The sequence below is a fragment of the Pleurodeles waltl genome, chromosome 9 (assembly GCF_031143425.1).
Source record: "Pleurodeles waltl isolate 20211129_DDA chromosome 9, aPleWal1.hap1.20221129, whole genome shotgun sequence".
NCBI classification, from domain to species: domain Eukaryota; kingdom Metazoa; phylum Chordata; class Amphibia; order Caudata; family Salamandridae; genus Pleurodeles; species Pleurodeles waltl.
The window spans coordinates 402,192,125-402,217,801 of NC_090448.1; positions in this window are offsets into that span (position 1 = coordinate 402,192,125).

Sequence of the window (25,677 nt, forward strand, 5' to 3'; positions counted from 1 at the left end):
GCGTGCTGGGGACGGAATGTAGAATGAGGTGAGCAGAGAGTAGGAGAGAGACAGTTGCTGGAGGAGTTGGAGGTTGGGATGCTTCCTCTTATGAGATACTTAATTCTTCTACAATAAATACCGAAGACGCTTAACTCGGCTATGCTTCCCGTGTTTATGTAACCGCCACCGTCATTCATGCAACACGAGGTCTATGTTGTGCATCCATTAAGTTGCTTATCATCAAAAGCCTCTGTGATCTTTGATCCCTCATCTACAGGCTATGACTTTTTGAATGAAGTTCCACAAGATTTTGCAATAATAAATGTAGGTTTTATCGTAACCCCATATTAATTATGATAGAGTGCCTACGTTCTATGTTTACAATGCATATGTATTAGGTACCTTGTTTCTTACAGTATACAACTCTGTAGCTGTACCATGAGATGTGTGAGGCAAACACAATAAGCAAGTGGCTATGGATGTATTTCTCCAGCATGAATTCTCACACTAATGTACTTACTCATGTCATGTCTTAAAGATGAAAACAACTTCTCATGTATTTTTTCACTCTCTGAAAAGTAACGGAAAAGGGCACAATGCCCAAATAACTGGTAGAGTACCTCGATCCATTAAGGGAGCTATAGCTACGAGGATATTTGGCATCTTCCCCAGGCATAGCCAAGGGTTGTCAATGGGCTGTGTAGGTCACGGCTACACCCAGCCTTGCTACAAGTATGTGGCTTTGGTATATTCTTATAATGGCAGGTTCTTAACTGGTAGCAACTGGGGTTCAGGGTTATGTATGGTCTTTATAAGTGCAGTCGTCCATGAAATAATTTTGATTGAGGCTTTACAAAAGAGTTCACAGGCACTGTGCATGGGCTTTTCTCAGATAGTGTTAAGCTCTCACTAGGGGGCTGGACGAAATGTATCAGCACTGAAACAAAGTACAAAATAGAGCCTTCATAAACTGTCACCCCTTCACTAGTGACAAGTGACTATTTGACAGGAAAACATTAATATTTTGAACATACTAGGCATACTCTAACAGACATATTTGAGGCCTGACCTTCAGAGGTGTAACAGGTATGGCTGACCCTCATGTGATTGTATATGCATTGGATTGATTTTGTTGGATCTAGCCAAGATGCAAAATATTTGCCATTTGAAGGAATAAGTCTTGTTCTGGCTAATAGCAAACCTTTTCTGCAATTTTCTAGAATGTGTAATAGTCAAAGATCCTTACTTCATGACTGTAGCAGTCTGGCTGTCAAGTGAAGATATTCAAGGCTGCTATGAAGTAATTGGCCCTCACACTTGGTCAACAAGTGAACATCCATTTGGAACCAGGTTGGTTGTCCACTTACATGCCCAACAGATCGAGGAGCCAAAGCTGTTTGGCTGAAGCAAGGGTCACCAGAATGATCCTACATAATTCCTTCATTTTGCTCAGGCCCTTGGGAATCAAAGCAATCAGAAGAAAATGGATGTACATCTTTCAGACCAGGAAACTGGAACAGCTACCCACCTGCATCCCAAGTACCACCAAGTACCACTATCTGCTTCCAAAGCACTGACATTTCTCATTTGTAGTGGTCACAAACACGTTTAACAGGTTGTTCCCCAAGTCTGGAACAAGTACATCTTGCCAGCGCAAAGAGGACTACAACAGTTCCTACACAACTATTAATACGTTTTTGTCAAACGTTCAGGCTAAAAGTTCCGCACAAGGCATCTGTGGCCTATGAAAGAATAAAATAATCAACATTCCTGAGTTAATAAATTAATATTTAGTTTACACTAAAACACACTTCAACAAAACGTCAAAGAACCTAGGCCTTAACTTGCAAATCCATTTTGATAAAGACAATATTTACTCCATTGAAGAATCACTGGTGTTAGACAATTTTAATGACAAAACTATGCACGTCCCAGTATTTAGTACAGAGGTGGTATAAGGAAAATGTAGTTAGTAACTGAGTGATATAAAACAACCTGGCTGCACATATTTAGAAGGATTGTTGGACAGGGCACGTCAGTTTATAGAAAATGGTTAGTTCACAGTCCAGAAATAAGGTTTGTCGACATTTTGATCCATTGCTGCATTAAAAAAGGGAACCTTAATCAGGAGGAAAATACTCGAGACAATTGATGAAGTGCCCTAAGACAAGTAAATATCAAAGAGAGAAATAAGTCCTGCCCTGACTGCGTAGTTTCCCCAGGGTAAAGTATAAGGAACATTTAAAAAATGTATTCAACTTGAAAATAAATATAAAAAATATTTTATGTTAAATATTAATGTCAATTTATTTTATGTGTTTACGTAAACTTTAGACAAAATAAAAAAATGCTACAGCGCTAGTACATACATTTTGTATTAAAACTTCAAATAATGGAACTATATCAAATCAAAATTATTTGTCTGCAGTTTAAATAAAAAAACAAATTATGTCCTAAAGAAAAAGCTATGGGTCAGATTTACAAGGAGCTGGCACGGTGCTGTGCTAAAATTGTCAGCACCACACTGCGTCAGTTCTGAAACACAGGGATGCGTTGTATTTACAAAAATACGGCGCACCCCTGTGTTTCCCGTAGCGTTGGCGTTTAATTTAGCTGCCAGCGGCAGAGCAAGCATCTTTGCACCATAGTGCAAGGGTGTGTGCATTGAAGGGAATAATTATTTATGTGCAGGAAGGTGTCTCTTCCTGCACATAAGCAATCTACAATGTCGATTTTGCACTTGTATGTGTGCTGCAGAATGCAGCAAACATAGAAGTAGCGAATTGTCATTATTGAATGATTGTTTATGTGCAGGAAGGGTCACCTTCCTGCACATAAATGATTATTCATGTGCTTTTTCTTTTTCTATGTGTGCTACAGAATGCAGCACACATGGAAAAAGGAAAAACAAGGAGAAATGGGGGTGGCGTTAGTTTTTGGTGCTGCCACAGATTTACGAACTCGTGTAAATCTGGGGCAGCATCAAAAGCAACGGGTGTTGCGCTGGAATGCCCACAGCAACACCATTGCACGCCCCGCGGCCTCAGAAAACTGTATCGGACGGGCCCATATTTACAAGGTGGTGTTAAGCCTCAAAAAGTAGGTTAACGCTGTCTGGTAAATATATCGCAGTGCACAGTGCCACCGAAGCATCACAAAAAGTGATGCTCTGGTAGCGCTAGGGGGTTGTAAATATGCCCCCATAGGTTTTTATGTTGATTAATAATTATTACAAGTGATGTATAGAATTAGTTCAAAATCATTTACACTTTTTAAATGAAATGTATTGTTGCATTATTTTTACATTCAAAATAGGTTGTTAAAATATGTTATAATTAAATAGTAACCTAATACTATTTTTATATTTTTTTACATTCATTTATATTTATTTATATTTTTAGCTATTTTAAATCATTTAATTCCATTTGCAAATACCGAAAAGTAGTAAATTTACTCAAAAGTGTGAACTCTGACAAAATTTTAAGCTACCTTTGTGAATCAGGCCCTTGGAGTACTACATCAAGAATAGCAGCTGGCAGATTCCCAGTACTACCGTTATCTCTAAATAGCCCACCAACTAAGGGAATATACCATACATAAAAGAAAGACAGAGAGGGATCCCTGCTAGAATATAGAAAGCTTTCAGACATTCAGCACAAGCATGCATCCACTAGTGTTTATAACCCTAATTAATTAAAGCCACTTGATAGGCTCAAACATAAATGGAAAACGCATGGGTCTCTTGCATGATCCTGACTTAAAAGAGACATGGCCATTTGATCGGGCTTTAGATTAATTATGCTCAAAATACTCCACCGTATGAATACCTATGGGCAACTAGCTATATTCAGCAGAATTCAGAGAAATATATGCTTTAGAGAATGTGAACAAGTAGGCACTTTTATACACATGAGGGGTCATTATGACTTTGGCGGATGGAAATGCCCGTCTGCCGAAGTCCCGATGGGCAGGTTGCCATCAGTGCAGCTGCCTTCCCGCGAGCCCCATTACGAGTTTTCCCATTACGAGCTGGCCCAGTGGGAAATTGCCTACAGCATTGTCATAATAGAGCCGGCGGCAATGCTGTAGTGCGTAGGGTGCACCAGCAACCTTCGCGATGTTCACTTTCTGCAAAGCTTTGCAGACAGTGAACATTGCGACGGGGCTGACCAGGGAGGCCCCTGCACTGCCCATGCCACGTGCATTGGCAGTGCAGGCCCCCCCCGGACCTCTTGCACCTCGTCTCCGCCAGCCTTATCATGGTGGTGCTACTGCCATGAAATCATTGGTGGAGGAGGGACTCGTAAGCCCCAGGTCAGCGCTGCTTGCAGCGCTGCCCTGGCAGACTAGGACCGCCAGCATCGCCAGACCGTCGAAAACTCGTAGTCTACCGGTGCTGGCAGTCCGACTGTGGCATTATCACTACGGTTGTAATGTGGCGGTCAGACCATCAGCGGTGGTCATACCGCCTTCGTGGCCCTAGCGGTCTTAAGACCATCATGGTCGTAATAACCCTCATGATCTGGTCTTGTCCAAAAATACTAAATTTCCGTACTGGTGTTGAAAAGCAAAGTCAGAGAACTACAGAAACTGAGTTTGAAATGCCAATGTAAATGCACTTTTTAGTTATATGGAAAGACAAATCAATACCTAGATATGAAAGATTTTTTTTTTTTATATGAGTATGATTGTCGTCAAAAGAGACCCCGGGCCCTCCCAAATTACCGCAATGGGCCTAAAATATGGACTGGTGTATGGTGGCACAAAAAGCGGTGTACACAACCTGGGTGGGAACCATGGAAACAAAGTAGGGGACAAGTACAGGAAAATGTACAACTAATCTGCGACTAAGTGTTCTGATGGCTGGGAAGGTTATCAAATATTACGTGCGTTGTGACATGTCCACTGTAGAGTCCTGCATTTTTACTTTAAAGGATCAGGGTGGGGAATGGTTGGTCGGATGTGGGATCTGATCTTTGACGTTTGATCACAGTCATGATAAAATTAATAAAATGTGTTTAATCAACAAATAAATAAAAGCGTAACTCTCCATCCTAAAGTTCTTCCCGGTCTTATTCTCTTGGTTAGAGCTCCCACTGCACATCTCCTCACCACCTTTGCAGCGAGTGCAGCCTATGTAGATGTTAAACTGGATAGAAATGACCTTTTGTAACATGCCTATGGTTACCATCTGCTTCCACTTGCTGGTAATTTGCACGTACTATTTGGCTGCTTTGCGACTATTCGCAACTCTTTTGTACATTTAAATAGCGAGTCACTTTTATCAGTTCACATTTTAGAAATTGTAAACAACAGTCACATTTTAGTGATTTCTTATTTTATCTGTGTGCCATGCTATTTTACAGATTTCTATTTAACACAGCATTTGTACATGATAAACCCCTCGTTTATCAATCACAAACTGTTTTGCGACTATTTAGAAAATTGTTATTTCTTTCTAAATCAGTCCCAAAGTGTCAACAAGTGTCTGGTGTGGACCAACAAGATATGAGGTTATGGCCAGGTAAACGTCAAGTCAGGGTTTCAGAAATGTGGAATGACCAAGTAGGATATACCACTGTTTTACAAGCGAAAGAATAACACAGTGATTGTGTTGCCAGCAAAGTAGTTTAGCTTACCTAAAAATATATTATGTTTAAAGTATGTCATACACAACTAAGAATAATTGTGCGGGTGAATTAGAACTTACATGACCCCTACTTGTACTGCAAGAAGATCAAAATAACAAAACATGTTTAAAAATATTTCTGTATTGTGTGGAAATGGGCAAGGTCAGACCTGAACTGGCGCTACTGGGCACAAGACATTTTCCTGGTGATAGGCTGGAAGGGTGGGGGCGGCTTCTCTGTTTCTAGGGGCCTGTAGTTTCTCTGGGATCAGCCGAGTACGTTTCCTGACTCCTTATAAAAACACAGTGCACATTAAATGATTTTAAAGGGTGTGCAAAACCATTTGTTTTTACATTTGGGTGAGTCATGTCCTCTGCAGGGTCGTCACAGGCAGCACTACCCTTCAAGGCTTTAAAGAGAAGGCAGATGAGGGGTCTGCTGTTGCTGGGCTCACAGAGACCAATACATACATGAGAAAGACTCTTCGAAATTCTTAAGTGTACTTCCTGATAATGGAATCTTTGCACGCATTTCAGTTTAGCATATTACAGTATGCCACTGCACTGAATGGCTATTGTTAGAAGTGACAGATTCTAACCATGAGCTTAGAAACATTCTTGCCCCAACCACTACCATGAAAATGAGATGATTAGTGACCCCTGCGGAAAGCTGTCTTCGGTCCCCTATATGTAGATTATGCTGTTAATGGAGATGGAGCAACATTTTAGTCTTTTGCTTTTGTGCAGCACATTCCCCAAACTGCTGTATTAAGATGCCCTCGAGTGATGATGAAGGAAAAGGAGGCACTGTGAAAAAAGTAGTTGCCTAAGATCACAGAGGGGGTCATTACAACCCTGGCGGATGGTGTTAAAGCGGCGGTAATACCGCAAACAGGCCGACGGAACAAAAAAGGGAATTATGACCGTGGCAGCAACCGCCAACATAGACAGCCACTTTAACACTCCGGCCGCCACGGTGGTACAGACAAGCAGCGCAGCGGTCACCGCCAACAGACAGGCGGAAGACAAAGTACCACCCACAGTATTACAACGGGCCAATCCGCCACCTTTTCCGGGGCGGATTCACCGTGGATAAAAACACGGCGGAAACAGCTTTTGCAATGGGAAAACGCTCCCCTTAACACACTCCACGAGGAAGGAGGGCACCATGGAGCCGGAACTCCAAATACTCCCTGCGCTTGTCTTCCTGCTCCTCTACGAACATCAGCAACGGCGGCGCCGAAGACAATGGTGAGTACTGCACCTACAACATAGGGGAGGGGGGAGGCAAAAGTCACGGACACACACACGCAACACCCCCACCCCCACCCTGACCCTCGCACACTACAACACACACACCAATGCATTTCCAAACATCACAGTAACAACCCACAACCCCCCCGGAAGAATGCAAAGACAAAAAGGAAGTCAGTACAAACATTGTAATGTATCAAAATACAGTAAGCTCATATATACATAAATATATACACATTCCAAATATATACATCACGATTAGTAGTGCAGGTATGCACATTTCAATGTCTGTGGACCACTGGGCCCAAAATGCATGGGCGAGGCCCACACACGATACATGTCCAGAAACAGAGAGAACACTGCAGGGGCATCAGATAGAAATACAACAGGCACCTCAGAGGGAAGGGGGGGGGGCACCTCAGCCGGATGACAGCACCACACCAGATCCACGACGGGGCTCCATGCCCATTGATGTATCCTGGGGAGTGCAAAGCCACAGTCTCACAAGTCTTTTCAGTGGGTGGTTTGCCCACTGGACCATCCTGGGGAGTGCAAAGCCACAGTCACACACGTCTTTTCAGTGGGTGGTTTGCCCACTGGGCCATCCTGGGGAGTGCAAAGCCACAGTCTCACAAGTCTTTTCAGTGGGTGGTTTGCCCACTGGACCATCCTGGGGAGTGCAAAGCCACAGTCTCACAAGTCTTTTCAGTGGGTGGTTTGCCCACTGTACCATCCTGGGGAGTGCAAAGCCACAGTCTCACAAGTCTTTTCAGTGGGTGGTTTGCCCACTGGACCATCCTGGGGAGTGCAAAGCCACAGTCTCACAAGTCTTTTCAGTGGGTGGTTTGCCCACTGTACCATCCTGGAGAGTGCAAAGCCACAGTCTCACAAGTCTTGTCAGTGAGTGGTTTGCCCACTGGACCATCCTGGGGAGTGTAAAGCCACAGTTTCACAAGTCTTTTCAGTGGGTGGTTTGTTCACTGTACCATCCTGGGGAGTGCAAAGCCACAGTCTCTGAAGTGGATAACAGTCTCCACTGCTTCTGGAGGGGGATTTGTGCCCAGAGTGCTTCATCCTACCAAGGACTGAGGTAGTGGATGTATCTCTCCACTGGTTCTGGAGGGGGACTGGTGCCCAGAGTGCATCACGCTCCCCGTGACGGTCCCAGTTCCGTCACTGCCCCTGCCGCTCATGGGCAAACGATGCTTGAGTTGGCGGTGCTTGCCCTGTTCAGCGGTGCTTGCCCTGTTCAGCGGTCTTTGCCCTGTTCAGCGGTGATTTCCATGGCGGTCTTTGCCCTGTTCAGCGGTGCTTGCCCTGTTCAGCGGTGGCTTGACTTTGCTGTCTCTGACCTGTGCAGCGGTGTGTGCCATGGCGGTCCCTCATTGCCCAGCGGGGCTGCGGCTGCCGGGGCCCTCCTGGACACTGACTCTGGCGGTGGTCTCCTGACCAGTGACGAATGTGGTGCCCTCCTGGGCACTGACTCTGGCGGTGGTCTCCGGACCAGTGACGATTGTGCTGCTCTCCTGGGCACTGACTCTGACGGTGGTCTCCGGACCGGTGACGATTGTGCTGCCCTCCTGGGCACTGACTCTGGCGGTGGTCCCCTGACCAGTGACGAATGTGCTGCCCTCCTGGGCACTGACTCTGGCGGTGGTCTCCGGACCAGTGACGATTGTGCTGCCCTTCTGAGCACTGATTCTGGCGGTGGTCTCCGGACCAGTGACGATTGTGCTGCCCTCCTGGGCACTGACTCTGGCGGTGGTCTCCTGACCAGTGACGATGGTGCTGCCCTCCTGGGCACTGACTCTGGCGGTGGTCTCCGGACCAGTGACGATGGGGCTGGCAGTGGCGTCCTGGGCAGCGGGGAGGATGGCGGCCTTCTCCGCCGTGCTGCTCTTCCCAGACTTTGGAGACTTCTTCTGCCCCTTCACCACCTTGGGAGGAGTCACAGCTGACTCGACACTCCCCCCGGGACCCTTGTGAGCGGCTTTGCCGGCAGGAGTCTTCCCCCTCTCCTGTCGGGCACTGTCCAACTTCTGGTGCTTCACAGGGGGTGGACTGGCAGTGCTTTGGCTCCATGTCACACTGGCTGCCCTGGTGCCCGGTGCACTCCACATACCTCTAACAGGCACCACTGGTACCGGATTTTTTTTGGCTGAGGTGCTAGTACGGGACCTATGAATTGGAGGGGGGGGTGATGGGACAGAGGTCAAGGTTGCTCAGGAAACGTTTCTGAGGAACACTGGGACGGGTAGCTGGAGGGGGTCTGGGAGTGGAGGAAGAGGAAGTGGTTGTAGGAGGTGTAACTTGGGATGCTTTGGGTGCAGGTGCATGTTCTGGAGGCTGTCGTGAGGTGGATGGATATTGGGTGTGTGGGTGCCCGCGTTTGTGTACTTTGGGAGGGGGCGTCACAGACACACTGGGAGAGGACACAGGAGATGTGTAAATGGTAGTGGGGGTGGTGAGTGCAGGTGAGCGGGGTGTGGTGCTGGGTGTTCTGGTGTGAGTCCTAGTGGCTGTAGTGGTACTGCATGCAGGTGAGAGTGTAGACGACACTGGGAGGGAGGAGGGAGATGACAAGGAGGGGGACACAGTGGAGGCAGTGGATGTTGCTGTGTCTGTATGTGGGTGATGCTTGTGTGAGTGCCTGTGGGATGTGTAGTGCCTATGTTTGCCTGAGCTGCCCTTGTGTGTTGACGTGTGAGCAGGCTGGTCTGATGGTGTGTTTGGGATAGGCAGAGGTACAGGGGATTGGGCCTTGGTGGAGGAAGTTGGAGGGGGGAGGCTAGACACAGGGACATTGGCTGCCATCAGTGCTGATGCCAGAGATTGCAGGGTTCGATGATGGGCAGCCTGACCAGAATGAATGCCCTCCAGGAATGCATTAGTGTGTTGCAACTCCCTTTCTACACCCTGGATGGCATTCACAATGGTAGACTGCCCAACAGTGAGTGACCTGAGGAGGTCAATGGCCTCCTCACTGAGGGCAGCAGGGGTGACAGGGGCAGGGGCTGAGGTGCCTGGGGCGAAGGTGATGCCCACCCTCCTGGATGAGCGGGCACAGGGCAAAGGCTGAGGGGCTGCTGGGAGGGCGGTGCTGGTACGGGGTGGCAGCTGTACCTGTAGAAGTGGGGGGCACAGATGGTGCCGCCACCACAAGGCAGCTCCCATCGGAGGACGAGTCCGTGTCGCTGGTTGCTGATCCGGTGACCGCCGTGAAGCTCCCCTCGCCCTCCGTCCCACTGGTGTATTCCGAGTCCTGATGATGCTGATGCACAAAAGAACAGGGAGAGCAAAAAAAGGGGTGGGGAAACAGAAGAAAGACAGGTTGAGTGCATGACTTACCGCTACCGTTGGCAGACAATACAGACACAGCAGCCCCCTGCACTACGCCGTGCTCTTGGCCTCTACAGATGCAGTTCCTGGGATATGGCCTACATGGCTATGAGTGTCATCTGCCCACATAGATGACACAGGGGCATGTATACCTGTACTTGGCACTCTACAGAGGTGGGGTGAAGTGGCACATGGCCTGCATTACGGAGGGGCCTAGCCTACGGAACTCGCCCTGGCCTAGGGAAACCCACAGCCCTCCTCCCCCACCCAGACCCCTCCACTGCGCGCAAAGTCATGAGAATGTGAGTGTACTCACCCCCTTGTGTCTGCTGTGATGCCCTCATGCGCCCATCCAACTCAGGGTAGGCCACCGTCAGGATCCGGAACATCATGGGGGTCATGGTGCGACGGGCACCCCTCCCACGTTGGGAGGCCATCCCCAGCTGTGCCTCCGCCATCTTCTTGCTCCAGCGGCGAATGTCCTCCCATCTTTTACGGCAGTGGGTGCTCCGTCTCTGGTGGACCCCCAGGGTCCGGACGTCCTTGGCGATGGCATGCCAAATATCCTTCTTCTGGTGGGCGCTGACCTACATGACATGTACAGGGGAAGAAGAGAAGTCATTACCAACTGCACCATCATAGTGAGTGGCCCACATCCATGCCCTTGCCATGTGGCACATGCATTCACACTCCTTCATGCTCGCAGAACTCTGCCCCCTTCCTACTCACATCCAGCCCTCTCCACCCAGGCATAGCCCGTACAACTTGCACCCTATGAACTCACCTGTTAGTCTGGAGGACCGTAGAGTAGCGTGTACTGGGGGAGGACCACTTCCACGAGCTTCTCCAACTCCTGTGCAGTGAAGGCAGGGCCCTTTCCCCAGACGCACGTGCCATTATCTCTTCCAGACCAAGGTCACAGCAGCACTTGCAGTGTAGGTCCTCTCCTGTCGAAGATCAGGTATCGAGTGATTGAACAGATAGAAAATGGCGGTCACGTCCGCGGCGGTTACGTCCGCGGCGGTGCGTATCATCACCGCGGGCGCACTTCATCATTGGCTCCTGGGACCCATAGGGTCCAATGTTAACCAATGCAGCATTGCGCAGCAGACTTCGACCGCCTACCGCGACGGTGTACAACGCCAGCGCAATTACCTCACATCCCATTGTCCCAGTTTAGAGGTCAGGCAGCCGCCATTTCAGGGGCCCACATGGCTTCATTTTCAACTGCGTCACACATACCTAGGCCTGGACTCAACACACTTACAGACAACTTTTTGGATTATGTTTCGTGTTCTGTGTAGCTGTGGGTACATACCTCAGAATTGGTTGACTCTGTGGTCGCTGTTGTCCTTCCTAGGCACCGTCAGCTGGTGGACCTGTTGACAATGGAGGAGCGACATTTAATCATCACCTACAGGTTTGACCGTGCCACAATCCAGGAACTGTGTACCCAGTTGGAGCCAGACCTGATGTCACCAATCCGCCATCCCACAGGAATCCCCCCTCAAGTGCAGGTGCTATCAGTGCTCCATTTCCTAGCAAGTGGGTCATTTCAAACAACAGTGGCCATGGCATCAGGGATGTCCCAGCCTATGTTTTCCAACGTGTTGTCCAGAGTGTTGTCTGCCCTGCTGAAACACGTGAGGAGCTACATCGTTTTCCCTCAGGTGGAGGATTTGGCTACAGTTAAAGGTGACTTCTATGCCCTGGGACATATCCCTAACATCATATGTGCCATTGATGGGAACCAAGTGGCTTTGGTCCCCCCCCCACAGGAGTGAACAGGTGTACAGGAACCGGAAGAGTTATCATTCCATGAATGTACAGATGGTATGTTTGGCAGACTCGCAGGTAAATGCTATGTTCCCTGGCTCAGTGCATGACGCCTACATCCTGCGGAATAGCAGCATTCCTTATGTGATGCGTCAACTCCAGAGGCACTGTGTGTGGCTATTAGGGGACTCTGGTTACCCCAACCTGTCATGGCTATTTACCCCAGTGAGGAATCCCAGGACCAGGGCAGAGGAACGCTACAATGAGGCCCATGGGCGGACTAGGAGGGTGATCGAACGCACCTTTGGCCTCCTGAAGGCCAGGTTCAGGTGTCCCCATATGACAGGTGGTTCCCTATTCTACTCACCAAGGAAGGTGTGCCAGATCATCATCGCCTGCTCTGTGCTTCACAATCTTGCTTTGCGACGCCAGGTGCCTTTTCTGCAGGAGGATGGTCCAGATGACAGTGTTGTGGCAGCTGTGGAGCCTGTGGACAGTGATGAGGAGGAAGCAGAGGAAGAGGACATTGACAACAGGGACTCTGTCATACAGCAATATTTCCAGTGACACACAGGTGAGAATTTGTTTTTACTATTACATTTACTTTCGCACTTCTACCTCTATCCTGTCCGTCAATTTGAAGCAGTATTTGCTAACTGAGTGGTACATTTCCATTACGGTTTCACAGGTGTGGTTACCAACGTGTGTCATCTGCTTGCATCCTTCATGGGCTTGTGATGTGTGACATAGGTATGTTGACATTACATTTTCGAACAGATTTTGTCATTGTCATAGATAATACACATTTTCAAAATCACAGACTGACTCCAGATTGATTTGTGGTTCAAGGGTGTTTATTGAAGTGCTAATTATTGGAGGGGGTGGCAAAATGGTGATGGGTGATGGGTGATGGTGGAGGAATGTCCATGGCAGAGTCCAGTCTATTAGTCTCACAGGTGCACTGCCCATATGGGAATAGGAAGTGGAGCTGGGGCAGTTCCAATCTGGACAGGGTAACAAAGTGGGACAGTGGGATGACAATCAGGGTGGTCTCATTTCCTGGCGGAGGTCTTGCCATCTTGCTCTGTCCTGTTCCTGGATCTCAGGGACCGCTTGCGGGGTGGTTCTCCGTCTGCAGGGGGTGGGGTGCTGGTGTGGTGGTCCTGTGGCGGGCGTCCTGTCCACTAGCGCCGGCGGAGGTGGTGGGCAGTTCATCGTTCAGGCTAGTGTCAGGGGCCCCTTGGAGTGCCACGGTGTCCCTCATGGTGTTCTGTATGTCCTTCAGCACCCCTACAATGGTGCCCAGGGCGGAGCTGATGGTTCTGAGCTCCTCCCTGAACCCCAAATACTGTTCCTCCTGCATGCGCTGGGTCTCCTGAAACTTGGCCAGGACCGTAGCCATCGTCTCTTGGGAGTGGTGGTATGCTCCCATGATTGAGGAGAGGTCCTCGTGGAGAGTGGGTTCCCTTGGCCTGTCCGTCCCCTGTCCCACAGCAGCCCTCCCAGTTCCCCTGTGTTCCTGTGCCTCCATCCCCTGGACTGTGTGGCCACTACCACTGCCCCCAGGTCCCTGTTGTTGTTGGGGTGGTGGGTTATCCTGGGTTCCCTGTAGTGGTGGACACACAGCTGATTGACGTGTCCTGGGTACGGAGGTATGGGCCCGCTGGGTGGGTGCTGTGCTGGTGTTAGCAGAGGTTGGAAGGTCAGTGTTGGGCTGTGCCTGTGCGAGGGGAACCGACTGTCCCGAGGCCCACGATGGTCCGGGCTGGTCATCTGGATCCAGTTGGCCAGAGCTGCTGTCATCACTGTGGGCCTCTTCTGTGGGTGGGGTAGAGATATCTGGACCCTCCTGTCTGGTGACGTTACGTAGTGGTCCTGCAGGGGTATAAAAGCATGATTATTGCATGTGTGTGTGTCATGGTGTGCAATGGGTGGGTGAGCGTGTACCCCAGTGCTAGCATTCCTGTGTGGTGGCTTGTGTGATGATGGTTAGGGGTTGTTATGGGTATGTGCAGTGGTCATGCTTTAGTGATGGGTGTCCATGCTTTTTTGTGTCATGCAGGGCTTGGTGTTGGGATGGGTGGTTTGTGTTATTAGTACATTAGTGAGGAGTTGGAGTGATAGGGGAGGGGGTGAGGGTGGGGGTGTGTGATAGCGTGCAGGTAGGGTGGGGGATATGATAGTTAAGATTTGACTTACCAGTGTCCATTCCTCCACCGACTCCTCCGAGGCCCTCTGGATGCATAATGGTCAAGACCTGCTCCTCCCATATTGTTAGTTGTGGGGAGGAGGTGGGGGTCCGCCGCCAGTCCGCTGAATCGCGATGTTGTGCCTGGAGACCACGGAACGCACCTTTCCCCGTAGGTCGTTCCACCTCTTCCTGATGTCCTCCCGATTTCTTGGGTGCTGTCCCACTGCGTTGACCCTTCGCCATAGCTCCATCTTCCTAGCTATAGAGGTGTGCTGCAGCTGTGATCCAAATAGCTGTGGCTCTACCCGTACAATTTCCTCCACCATAACCCTGAGCTCCTCCTCCGAAAACCTGGGGTGTCTTTGGCGTGCCATGGGGTGGTGTAGGTGATGTGTGGGGTGGTGTATGTGGTGATGAGTGTGGTGATGTGTAGTGGTGTGGGGTGTTTTGTGCGTGAATGTTGTGTGGGTGATGGTGTTGTGTGCCTCTGTGTGGTGGGGTTGTCTATTGCTGTGCTCTCTCTCTGTCGCCTTTGTCTCTAATTTTTGGTCGTAGGGGTTTGTGGGTGTGTGTTTTATATTGTGTTGGGTGTGTGGGAGTGGTGTTTGTATGTGTATCAGGTGTGTGTATTTGGAATTGTCCAATGTGGCGGTGTTTTGGAGATGTGTGTGTATTTTGAGCGCGGCGGTGTGTACCGCCAATGGAATACCGCGGTTGAAAGACCGCCGCGTGGATTCGTGGGTCGTAATAGCATGGGCATGTTTCTGTTGGCGTGACGGTGAAGGATTTGTTTTCGCCAGTTTATCACTGACCTTTGGTGTGGCGGGCTTGTGTGGGTGTCTGAATTTTGGCGGATTCCGAGATGTGGGTCATAATAGCTGTGGCGGAATTCCGCAGCGGTGTATTGGTGGTCTTCTGCACGGTGGTAAGCGGCTTTTACCGCCAATGTTGTAATGACCCCCAGAATGTGGTCAAGTGGAAGCCGGGAATTGGTGCAAGGTTTTTGTGCAATTCAGCCATTACATAATTATCTCATGCTCTCTCCTCTGTCAGACCAAAGCTTATTGCTTTGTGTTTAATTCTTTGAAGTGCTAAAACAGCTCACTGTGATAAATACGTTCAGGCTATGATAAATAAATCAGTCATTTCATAAGGATTGGTGGTAGTAGTGTCTGGGGAGGGTGATGTTATTAAGTGGAAACTAAAATAAAAACCAGAGTACCCACCCTTGGCCAGTGCAGTCAGGACATTTCATCCACATAGTTAGAAGTCTTTATTCATTGCCATCGATTCTTAAATTAATTTATCCACTCACACTCCACCATCCAACTATTTATTAATTGAATCGTGCAGCCCTGTCTCAATTCATTCAATGATTGGACCATGATTGATAATGAAAAATGTGCTTAACGCGCACCATAGATGCATTTTTTTTTTCAAACATGTCTTGGGTGAAGAGCCTCTCCCAACTGCCCTTTGTAGTGGCCAGACTTTCTAGCTGCACTTGCATGGTACATGAGTATGGAGGCTGGTCTGACAATATTTGTCCTGACCGGGATAAAATAATATAACAGGGAGTCATACTGCCCTGGTTTACTGGAGATCATGATCAGCACAATGTGGAAAGGGTAGCCATATATTTCGGTTCAAATTTATACAATGAAAATGATCAATAATGTTAACTGCTTCATGCTTTTATAGGGCACAGATTCTTGTGTGGCATTTTGGGTCAAAAAAACTGGCCAAGTTTGTCCATAGGGACTGTCAATTCGCCACTTGATGTATGGCTGCTTCAAAGGAACTGGGGCCCATATTTATACTTTTTTTGTGCCACATTTGCGTCATTTTTTTACGCAAAAGCAGCGCAAACTCACAAAATACAATTGGCCCATATTTATACTTTTTTTGCGCCGTATTTGCGTAATTTTTTTTATGCAAAAGCAGCGCAAACTCACAAAATACAATTGTATTTTGTAAGTTTGCGCCGATTTTGCGTCAAAAAACGACGCAAATGCGGCGCTCAAAAAGTCTAAATATGGGCCCCTGGGTTCTTTGGAATATAGGGTTGCGCCATGTTTAGGTATATCGTGATTGCTTTAGAGCACTTATAGCCTGTATCCACTTACCGGGAGAGGTAATGCTGTAGAGCCTAGTGCAAAAGTCTCTGTGTTTCCCTCGGTAGTACAGGTGACTTCTGACACCCTTGCTTTCATATGTAAAAAAAAGTTGTTATATTTTTGTTCCTGGCTAGCACTTACAATTGTTTGATTCAAGGGAGGTAGGCCTCCATGGATAAAGCGACAGGTCTGACTCCTAACACGTTCATGAAAAGCATTTCCTCCTTGGGTGACCAATGGCTGCTAGTGGTTAGCTGTGGGTGGTGGGCTTCCCCACATTTCTCTGAGGCATCTTCAGTGAGGTGAAACTGAGGTTCCAGTTCATAGGGGCCTTGAGTCTCCTATAAGTAATCAGGGGACCTTCCACAATGGACATACTTCTTTCCAGCTGTTGTGACCTCAGCATGGTCGCTCTGATGACTTGCAGACTGTTTTTAGTGCTGGTCCACTACTCTTGGAGTGGCCACACCGTGTGACTGCATTGTGGTGACGGGAGAATGCAGAATGAAATGTCATTAAGCAGGTCGTTGTACCAGCGAAGGATGAGGGTGTTCCAGGATTGTACCAATGCTGCCAGCGATACAAGCTTCACTCTCTTCTCTGTTGACAGGTACACATTTGATCATGCTGTAAATATTTTGGCCCCCAGAAACAATGGTCTGAATTCAGAATTGTCTTTCTTTGTAAAAGATGAGTTCAGTGCACTCCACCAGCTGAAACGTGGTGGGATGTGCTCAGGAATGGGCCTTCCATAACAGGTCGGCAAGTAAGGACTTGAGGCATGGATTAGCTGACATTGGGGAGCTAAGAACTTGGAGGTTGACTTGAAGCGAAGAGGTAGCGCCTTCATCTGGTAGTTTTGGCCATCTACCATTAATTGGAGATATTTCTCGTGTTTGACTTTTTTTTTGTTTACTTGACTGATGCTGGGCCCTGGTGTACTTAATGTAGGACTGTCCCAGACCACAGTAGCCCTGTTGTATGTAGAGTGAAAAAGTATTTGAGTAGTATTGGTTGACAAGTCGACCTTATGTCCATAAAGCTATTCAATACCTGTAGACTACTGCTGATCGCGTGGGAGAGTGTAGAGGGACCTTCCAGTGTTAGCATAATTTTTAATGGCTCTTAATGCATGGTCTAACATGACTGCCAAACAGATTATTCAAATTGAACGGCATATCTAATATTCAATAGTGGATTTTCAGGTGAAAGCTAGCCATACCTGCACATCGCTTTCTCATTGGCCATTGGCCGAAAGCCTTTTCTGACAGCGTCCATGAAGACGTCAATCAGAGCAGACAACGCCTATTCATTGTCTGTTTTTAACACTTTTTGAGGTTTTCCAAAAAATTAAACATTCAGACATTAAACTTAACAAACCAAAAACAAACAGGCTTTGAAAATAAAACCAACCAAATGTAGGGCCCCGTGGAGAGCAAAAGCAGTATAGTCTCCCTACGTGAGCATTCGGGCCAGAAAGAGATGGGCAAGTTTAGGATAGGTTGGTGGTAAGAAGTGGAGGGTCTAGGGGGTGGGGAATATAGTGAAAAGCTTGGAGTGGGATCAGCCTTTTCTGCGCCAGCCTGTCGTGCTGCGCTGAGGTTGCCGATCCGTTAGGGTGGTCCTTATTTGAGGTTATTCATAATTGCATCGATGGCCACGATGCGGAAGCGTTGATGGCCGTGCTTCGCGTGCTAGACGAAGCTGGCTGCAGTGACCTCCTCAGGCCTAGCATGCTCGATCAGGCCTGGGTGGGCACTGCACGCACGACGCACGCAGCGGCACACAGTGTAGCGGTGGCGGTTGCCGCCTGCTGCTCACTGTCCAAGGGAGCAAGGAGGAAGCCTGGGGGGGGCAGGGACGCAGTGCATCCACCACCCCACTGCACGGCGCGACAGAGGAGGAGCGGGGGAGCCTGAAAAGGAATCAGTGCAGGGGGGATGAAACCAGAAAGGGAGGAACCGGCTGGCAGTAAGGCGGGGCCACTTGTGCACTGTCTGCCAGCCGGGCAGGAGGAGCAGCAGGTGGGGCACAAAATTAAACACATACAACACATGGGGCATGTCTGTGAACATCGTGTGTACAGCTGTACAAGTAGCTGTAATCTCACCATCTGACAAGATAGAGGGGGTCATTCCGACCCTGGCGGTCCATGACCGCCAGGGCCGGGGACCGCGGAAGCACTGCCAACAGGCTGGCGGTGCTTCCTGGGCCATTCTGACCGCGGCGGTAAAGCCACGGTCAGAAAAGGGCAACCGGCGGTTTCCTGCCGGTTTACCCCTGGCCCAAGGAATCCGCCATGGCGGCGCTGCTTGCAGCACCGCCATGGGGATTCCGACCCCCTTCCCGCATCCTGGTCCTGGCGGTAAATACCGCCAGGAACAGGATGGCGGGAACGGGTGTCGTGGGGCCCCAGGGGGCCCCTGCACTGCCCATGCCACTGGCATGGGCAGTGCAGGAGCCCCCTCACAGGGCCCCATAATGATTTTCAGTGTCTGCAACGCAGACACTGAAAATCGCGACGGGTGCCACTGCACCCGTCGCACACCAGCAACTCCGCCGGCTCCATTCGGAGCCGGCTTCATCGTTGCTGGGGCTTTCACGCTGGGCCGGTGGGCGGCCTTCTGGCGGTCGCCCGCCGGCCCAGCGGGAAAGTCAGAATGACCGCCGCGGTCATTTGACCGCGGTATGGTCTTTTGGCGGTTACCGCCAGGCGGGCGGCTTCCGCCGCCCGCCGGGGTCGGAATGACCCCCATAGTGTCTTGAGTGAATGGTTGGTCTACTGCTTAATGGTACAAATCAAAATGCGTGAGAACTGGCACAAGTGGCATCAATGTTGCACTACCGGCACAATGTCACAAGCCCTTAATGCAACTGTACCATCATTCTAATGATAGCCCTTGTGGAACCAAGATCCATGTTCCCCTTGTGCCACAACTACAAAGTCACAAAATGCATGCATTGATCCACATCCACCACCCTTACATCAACACATGCCTGTTGCCGATATCTTGGTGCAAGGAAATGTTCCAATTTGTAGGTAGGGACAATCTAATGGTGCAGACAGTCTATGATGGTTGCACTGTCCCTTCCAATAAGCACATGTGTGGGGCCTGCTACAGTCAGATGAGAATGTAAAACAGGCATTTTATGCAATGGAGCTACCTGTGCTATGCTGCACTAGTCCTATCATTCATGGTCCCAATGCATAATTGCACCAAAAGAGTGACAGCACGCATTACACTGCTGTGGCAATGCCCACCATGGTGAATAGGAAGGCTAATTACTTGCCACCATGGACAAGGAGCCTGCAAGGAAGTAGGTGGTGTGGGATTAAAGCACAAAGGGCCAGATGTAATAGGAAGTGATGGTGTGCCTCACCTTCCCAAAGTTGGCAGTGTTGCGCACCATCATTTTCAAAAGTCACTGATGGCCAATATTTACTAAAATACGGGGCACCCCTGAGTCACTTTCTGTGCCAGGGCTAAATTAGCTGGCATGGGCCAATGCAGCATGGGCCAATGCAGCAAGCCTTGCACCACAGTGGCAGCATTGAGGGGGAGATTGTTTTTGTGCAGGAACGAACACCTTTCTGTACAAAAACATTCTTAAAAGGTCATTAGCTCTGTTTATGTGTATTGCTAACAACATGGAACAAGTTCAAAATGAGGAGAAAAGATGGCATATCACTTCCTTGTGTCATGCCAATGCCACCCCTGAGGTGGTGTAATATTTTGGCAAGGATTCTAGTTTACAAAAACTCATAAATCTGAGGCACTGTCAAAATGCAATGGATGTTGATGTGGCACGCCAACAGCAACACCCATTGCACGCCCCTACTATGCAAAGTGCTGCTTGTGAAGGGGCCTTTTTTACAAGATGGCCCTAGGCCACAATAACTATCTTAGCGCCACATTGTAAAACTGTCACAGGGCATTGCGCCAACCGAGCGTCAAGGAAAGTAACGCTCAGGTGGTGCTAGGGGCACCTAAATAGGCCCCAAAATACCTTGTGAGCTTGACTCATGTGTGATGCACAATTCTACACATAATATACAACTACAACCTTGGGTCTGTAGCATGTCACTGAGCCTCCAGTAGCAAGTAAATGGTCTGTCATGTCAACAGCCACCACAATCCAAGATTGACATTTCACTATCTCATTGCAGAGGATGGTGCCTTACTTCCTGCCGATCTACCTGTACTGGATTTTACAGATGACATAGACGACCAGCTGCCTACCATCAATGAAGAGACTCTCCATGATGTCTTAGGTTCCTTCCAGACACCACCTCCAGTCGCTGGGAGGACACACAGCGTTGCAGCGTCTCACATGAACCACCCAGGTACCAACACACAGCACCAGCCAGTACTGACACAGCCCTGGACTCCGAGGACCCAGACATCACCTTCTAGAGGACAGTGGTAGGAGTCCAGCCGGAGCTGACCAAGCAGGAGTGAGTGGGGATGGAGACTATGGCAGGCAGCCTAAAGGGAGTGCAGAGGTGCCTCAGTCCAATTAAGGACAACTCAGCTGCCATCAGAGGCACCCACTCCCCGCTACATGGACTCCAGCAGTCCCTGGCTGACATAGCTGCTGTCATGAGGCAGAGACTTTAACAATTGCCCTACCAAAGTGGCAGCAGCATGATAGACAACAGGCTGGGGGCTATACAGAATAACCTGGAGTCCATACAGCGGGAAGTGGCCTCCCTCAGGGAAACCATGCCTGCCTACCAACATGATGGTGCTGCGGTGTTGAGAAATCAGCAGTTCATCCTTGCTACAGCGATGCCTTATGTATTCCCACAAATGGCAGCTGCCGGGACCTTTGACTCCACATCTCTTTCCCCTGATGTGTGTGTGTCCTCCTCAACCTCAACAACAGTACCACCCATGGCACAGGAGGCACCACACACATCAGAGGATGAAGATATGGAAGGAACAACATTCACAAGGAAAACCACCCAGAAGCACCGGTCTGTGCCATTTGGACTGTAGTTCTGGGCTTAAGATCATGCCAGTGTTGTGACAGCATGAAATGCTCTCTTCACTCAACCTCTATTTACTTGTCTGCTATGTACTGTCTCAATTCCTACCTATTGGCAATTTTGACACCTCCTCATTAATGCACACTTCTTCTAACCACGTCTCATTACTGGCCCTCACCCTTGGGCTCTGATTGTACTACAAATGGCTAAGGTTCTCTCATAGGGTCTGTGAACTGGACATTGTATAGCATTTGAAATTACAGTTGCACCTGTAAATAAAGCACCTTGTTCACATGTAACATTTACACGTTTACTGTGATCCATCAACTCAGCTAAATGATTGTATTGTGTGAATCCATGACAGTGAGTGCAGAACATCATTACATGAGTGCATTACTGTCAGACACAAAGCCACACACTAGGATCGTAACATAAGAAAGGTAACTGATGGTGTTGTGGGCCACAACCAACCTACAGAGTATTCAATACATATACTAAACAGAAATCCTTGGAAGTTAACATACGGCATGTATGGCTCAGAACCAAGTCAATGGTAATTTACCCAGATGGGAGTACTAGTACAACTAATATGTGTGGTACAAAAGAGGCTAACCTAATCAGTGATGGGCACCTGTCAGTGTTGCAGGATACAGTCCCAAATGTGGCTGTTGTCAAATGTGCCACACTTGCCAACAATGATACTGCAAGACCCCACCAATGACAGTTGAAGTGCAATACTTACCTGTCCAAGATAACATTTACACACACAATGCGAATGGCTGGAACAGTGGATGACAAATGTATGGACTAGTTGATGTCATTTAACAGCCAATCTGACAGCTCCTTGGTCATAGGGGATGCACATGGTAATTCATGGAAATGAAGGCAGCAAGCATACCCTAAGCCATTCCTCCTGCTTGGCCAGTGCACACATGAGAACACCCAGACACTCAATCAGCATGGAGAAAAAATAGTCTAAAACTAACAGGATTTATTTAAAATTATTTAAAACTTCATACCTAAGCATATCCTAAAAACTACCCTACACTAAACTACCCTAAATTAACTTAACTTAACTTACAACTACACCTATGTAACCTATTCTAAACTAATCTAACACATGTAACACCACATTCTAAACCTTGTCTCCCCAACCCCGTTAAGAGACAAGATACAAGTAGAACAACATAAACTAAGGCTACACATGTACTTACTTAACCTATGTCCTAAACAAATATATATGTTTTTGTAATAAAAAAAAATATTTAAAAAATATATATATATTTATATATAAATATATATATATATATATATATATATATATATATATATTTGTTCTTTTTTTATACATATATACCCCAACATAACCCCCCCCAAATAAAAATAGTAACAAACCCACCCCCCAACTATACTTACTCTAACCCATGCCTACCCTACAATATTTCACTAACCAACCACTACCCATCTAAAACCCAATATAAAAAACTATCAACTGCAAAAGGGAGAGGGGAGGAACTGGGAGGTTGTGGCACTGACACTTCACATTTTCTTCAAATTCCTCTTAATGTACTTTAACAACTTTGCTATTTCCATCCAGCCATCTACGTTATCCTGTACATGTTACTGGGATAACAGCTATCCATTGTTGACAATCAAGGCCCAGAGGTGAGTGGACTACTGCGTCCTTGCTCAACATTTGTGTTAACAAACTAGTGAGGAGCACGTGGCCCAAAAAGTCTAGATTCCCTGTGCCACTGTCAATATGGGGGGCTTTTTATGCAATCCACCACTTTCACACCCCTAGTGCTACATCATGAATGCAAGGTGGGGATCATCTGATAGGAGGGCTGGAAACGTCCCACCGGCTATTCTAAGGTTTGTTAAAGCTTCATGTGTCCTAGTTTAAGGCCTGGTCTGAGCATACGTTACAAGGGGGCTCACCATTGCTCATGATGTGCCCACATGTACAAATAATGCAAAGTCCCCATAAAGTTTGGCCAAAGCCTGAATAGCACATCAAAGTTGTCTACAGATTACGGTAATATTGCCCCCTACACTACGCTATGTTCTGCAAAATGTGCAATGCAGCACACACATGGTGGCTGTATGGGTGCCCTTAGGGCCACAGTGAGATTGGCACTGCGCTGGATGCTGCTACAGTATTCTATTGAACAACATGTGCACATACATGTCAGACATCACCTAAGTGCCAGGTAGACAATCAGCATTCATATCATATGCACATGTGATGTGACCAAGATCACTCATAAATATCATAATGGCAAGACCATGTTGGTAAATCTGCTGAGATCTAGCTTTCGAAAATCCATAGACAATTCCCACAACCATCTGGAGCTGAGTTGCATACTAATTGTTGCCCAGCACAATATGGCTCCTTGCACGACTGCAGCCTCAATTTATGTCTGAAGGGTACTGAGACACCAGGGGTGCAAGTGTCTCCTACATAAGCCCCCTAGAGACCTCTATACATTTCCTTCATCTGTACCGTTTTGTGAGTAACTGTAAGTTATGTGTGGCGTACAGTGCTGTCTAAAGTGCTGTGACAAAGTTGTTGTCAACAGGCATGCTAATCACATAGACATTTGCTCTGACACCTATCATGATTGACATCAATGTATATGTGGCAATGCTTTCTATTTCCTACCACCCACAATTCCATAGCAGCACACATTTCCACTTATCCAACAATCAAGCCATTCTCAATGATCAACATTGCATCAGACATGATGTCACCATCCTAACTCCAATGACATCATATCATTGGTCACACAAAACTGGACACCTCTCCACTGGTGTAGGGTGGAGGTCCACCTGCAATACATGAAAGGAAATCATAGCTTAGTTGGAAATTTCTGTGCATGGATGACAGTTTTGAAATTAACTTGTTAGGCTGTGTGAGCAAGTCAACATAGTGGTAGATCAGACCAACTGTCAAACATCTATAATAAGTCAGTCACAGATAGTCTCATATAATGAAGACCCTGGAACATACAAACCACCGCTTTCCCTGACACTCCTGTACTAATATGTGTGTGCCATTACAAGGCACACACACTTGAGCTACAATACCAAGGCAGTTTACTTATGTATAATCAGTTGTTCCTACCTGCACATTAACTGATTGAAATTACGGCTGCCTTCCCAATACTGTGTGGCCACCATTGTTGGCATGGTATTCCATTAATTGTCCAGGAAGGGATACCAACATGCACATAGACAAATGCCTCACCACAGACACACTTGCTCTGTGGTCCAAGGATGCCTGTGTTGGTGCAGGTTTCTGAGTAATGTGCTAGTGCTGGTGCAGATGCAGGCCTGCCCCCCATACTTTCAGTAAGACACAGCAGGCCTGTGGTACAAATTCAGCACATGTGTGTGGGGGGTAATAGACACATTTTGGGGTGTATGTCATACATAATGTACAGGAAGAGGAAAGTGCTATTATTCTGGACCCAGTGCATAGTCAGGCTCCCTTAAATGGCCTTGGCCAATGACACAAAGGGGCAGAATAAAGGAAAGTGGTGCTGCACCAAGTGCATCACTATAGTCCTTGTGGCCCTTAGTGCACCCCTTTCCCCCGCCATGTGTGCACCTTATGAGGAATATGGCACAGCATGGTGCCTCAATTTATAAGTATGCAAATGATGTACTCAGCAGGAGTAGCAAGAAAAAGATTAGCACGACTTCTGCTGAGTACATAGGGGCTCATCATTGACAATTATATGCCCCCTTATAACACCTGCTCTAAGCAGCCGTTCAAAGTGCAGGAAATATGGCAAAAGGAAATATCTCATATTTCCCAGAGGCATGTACATTAGCCTCCCAAACAGGTGTAGGGCCTCCCTCCCATTCATGATGCCTGGCGCAGGTCTCATGTTGTGCTGGTCAAAACTGAGTGGCGCTATGCATGCATCGCACCCCTTTGTTATGATTGTGCAGGGAAGATGGCACTTCTGACTGGCTCTGCTATATAAATGTTAATTACAATGGCAGCCCTAAGGTGGTGCTGGGCTCTCAAAACAGGCACAATACTACATGCCCAGATCCTTTGATAAAACATGCTGCACTCAACCGTATCACCACCTGTCATGCACATGCAAATAATGGTGTTGCAATGCAAATGAAATACTAACAAACTGCTCCATCAATCTCAATCCCCAGGTGATCCCTTGAGATCAGGTCAGCCCAACGGTGTTTAAGTTGATGCTCATTGCATCCGGTTCAAAATATTCTTGTTAGGTGGTGGAGCACCTTGCTCCAGCGCGGCTTCCTGGCCTCTTTTGGGTAGCCTTGGATAACGTGGCCACCCAATAGAAGCATCATTGGCAGGTAATGCTGCACAAGCCATACAAAGCCCCCCAGCTCATCAGCCATCATC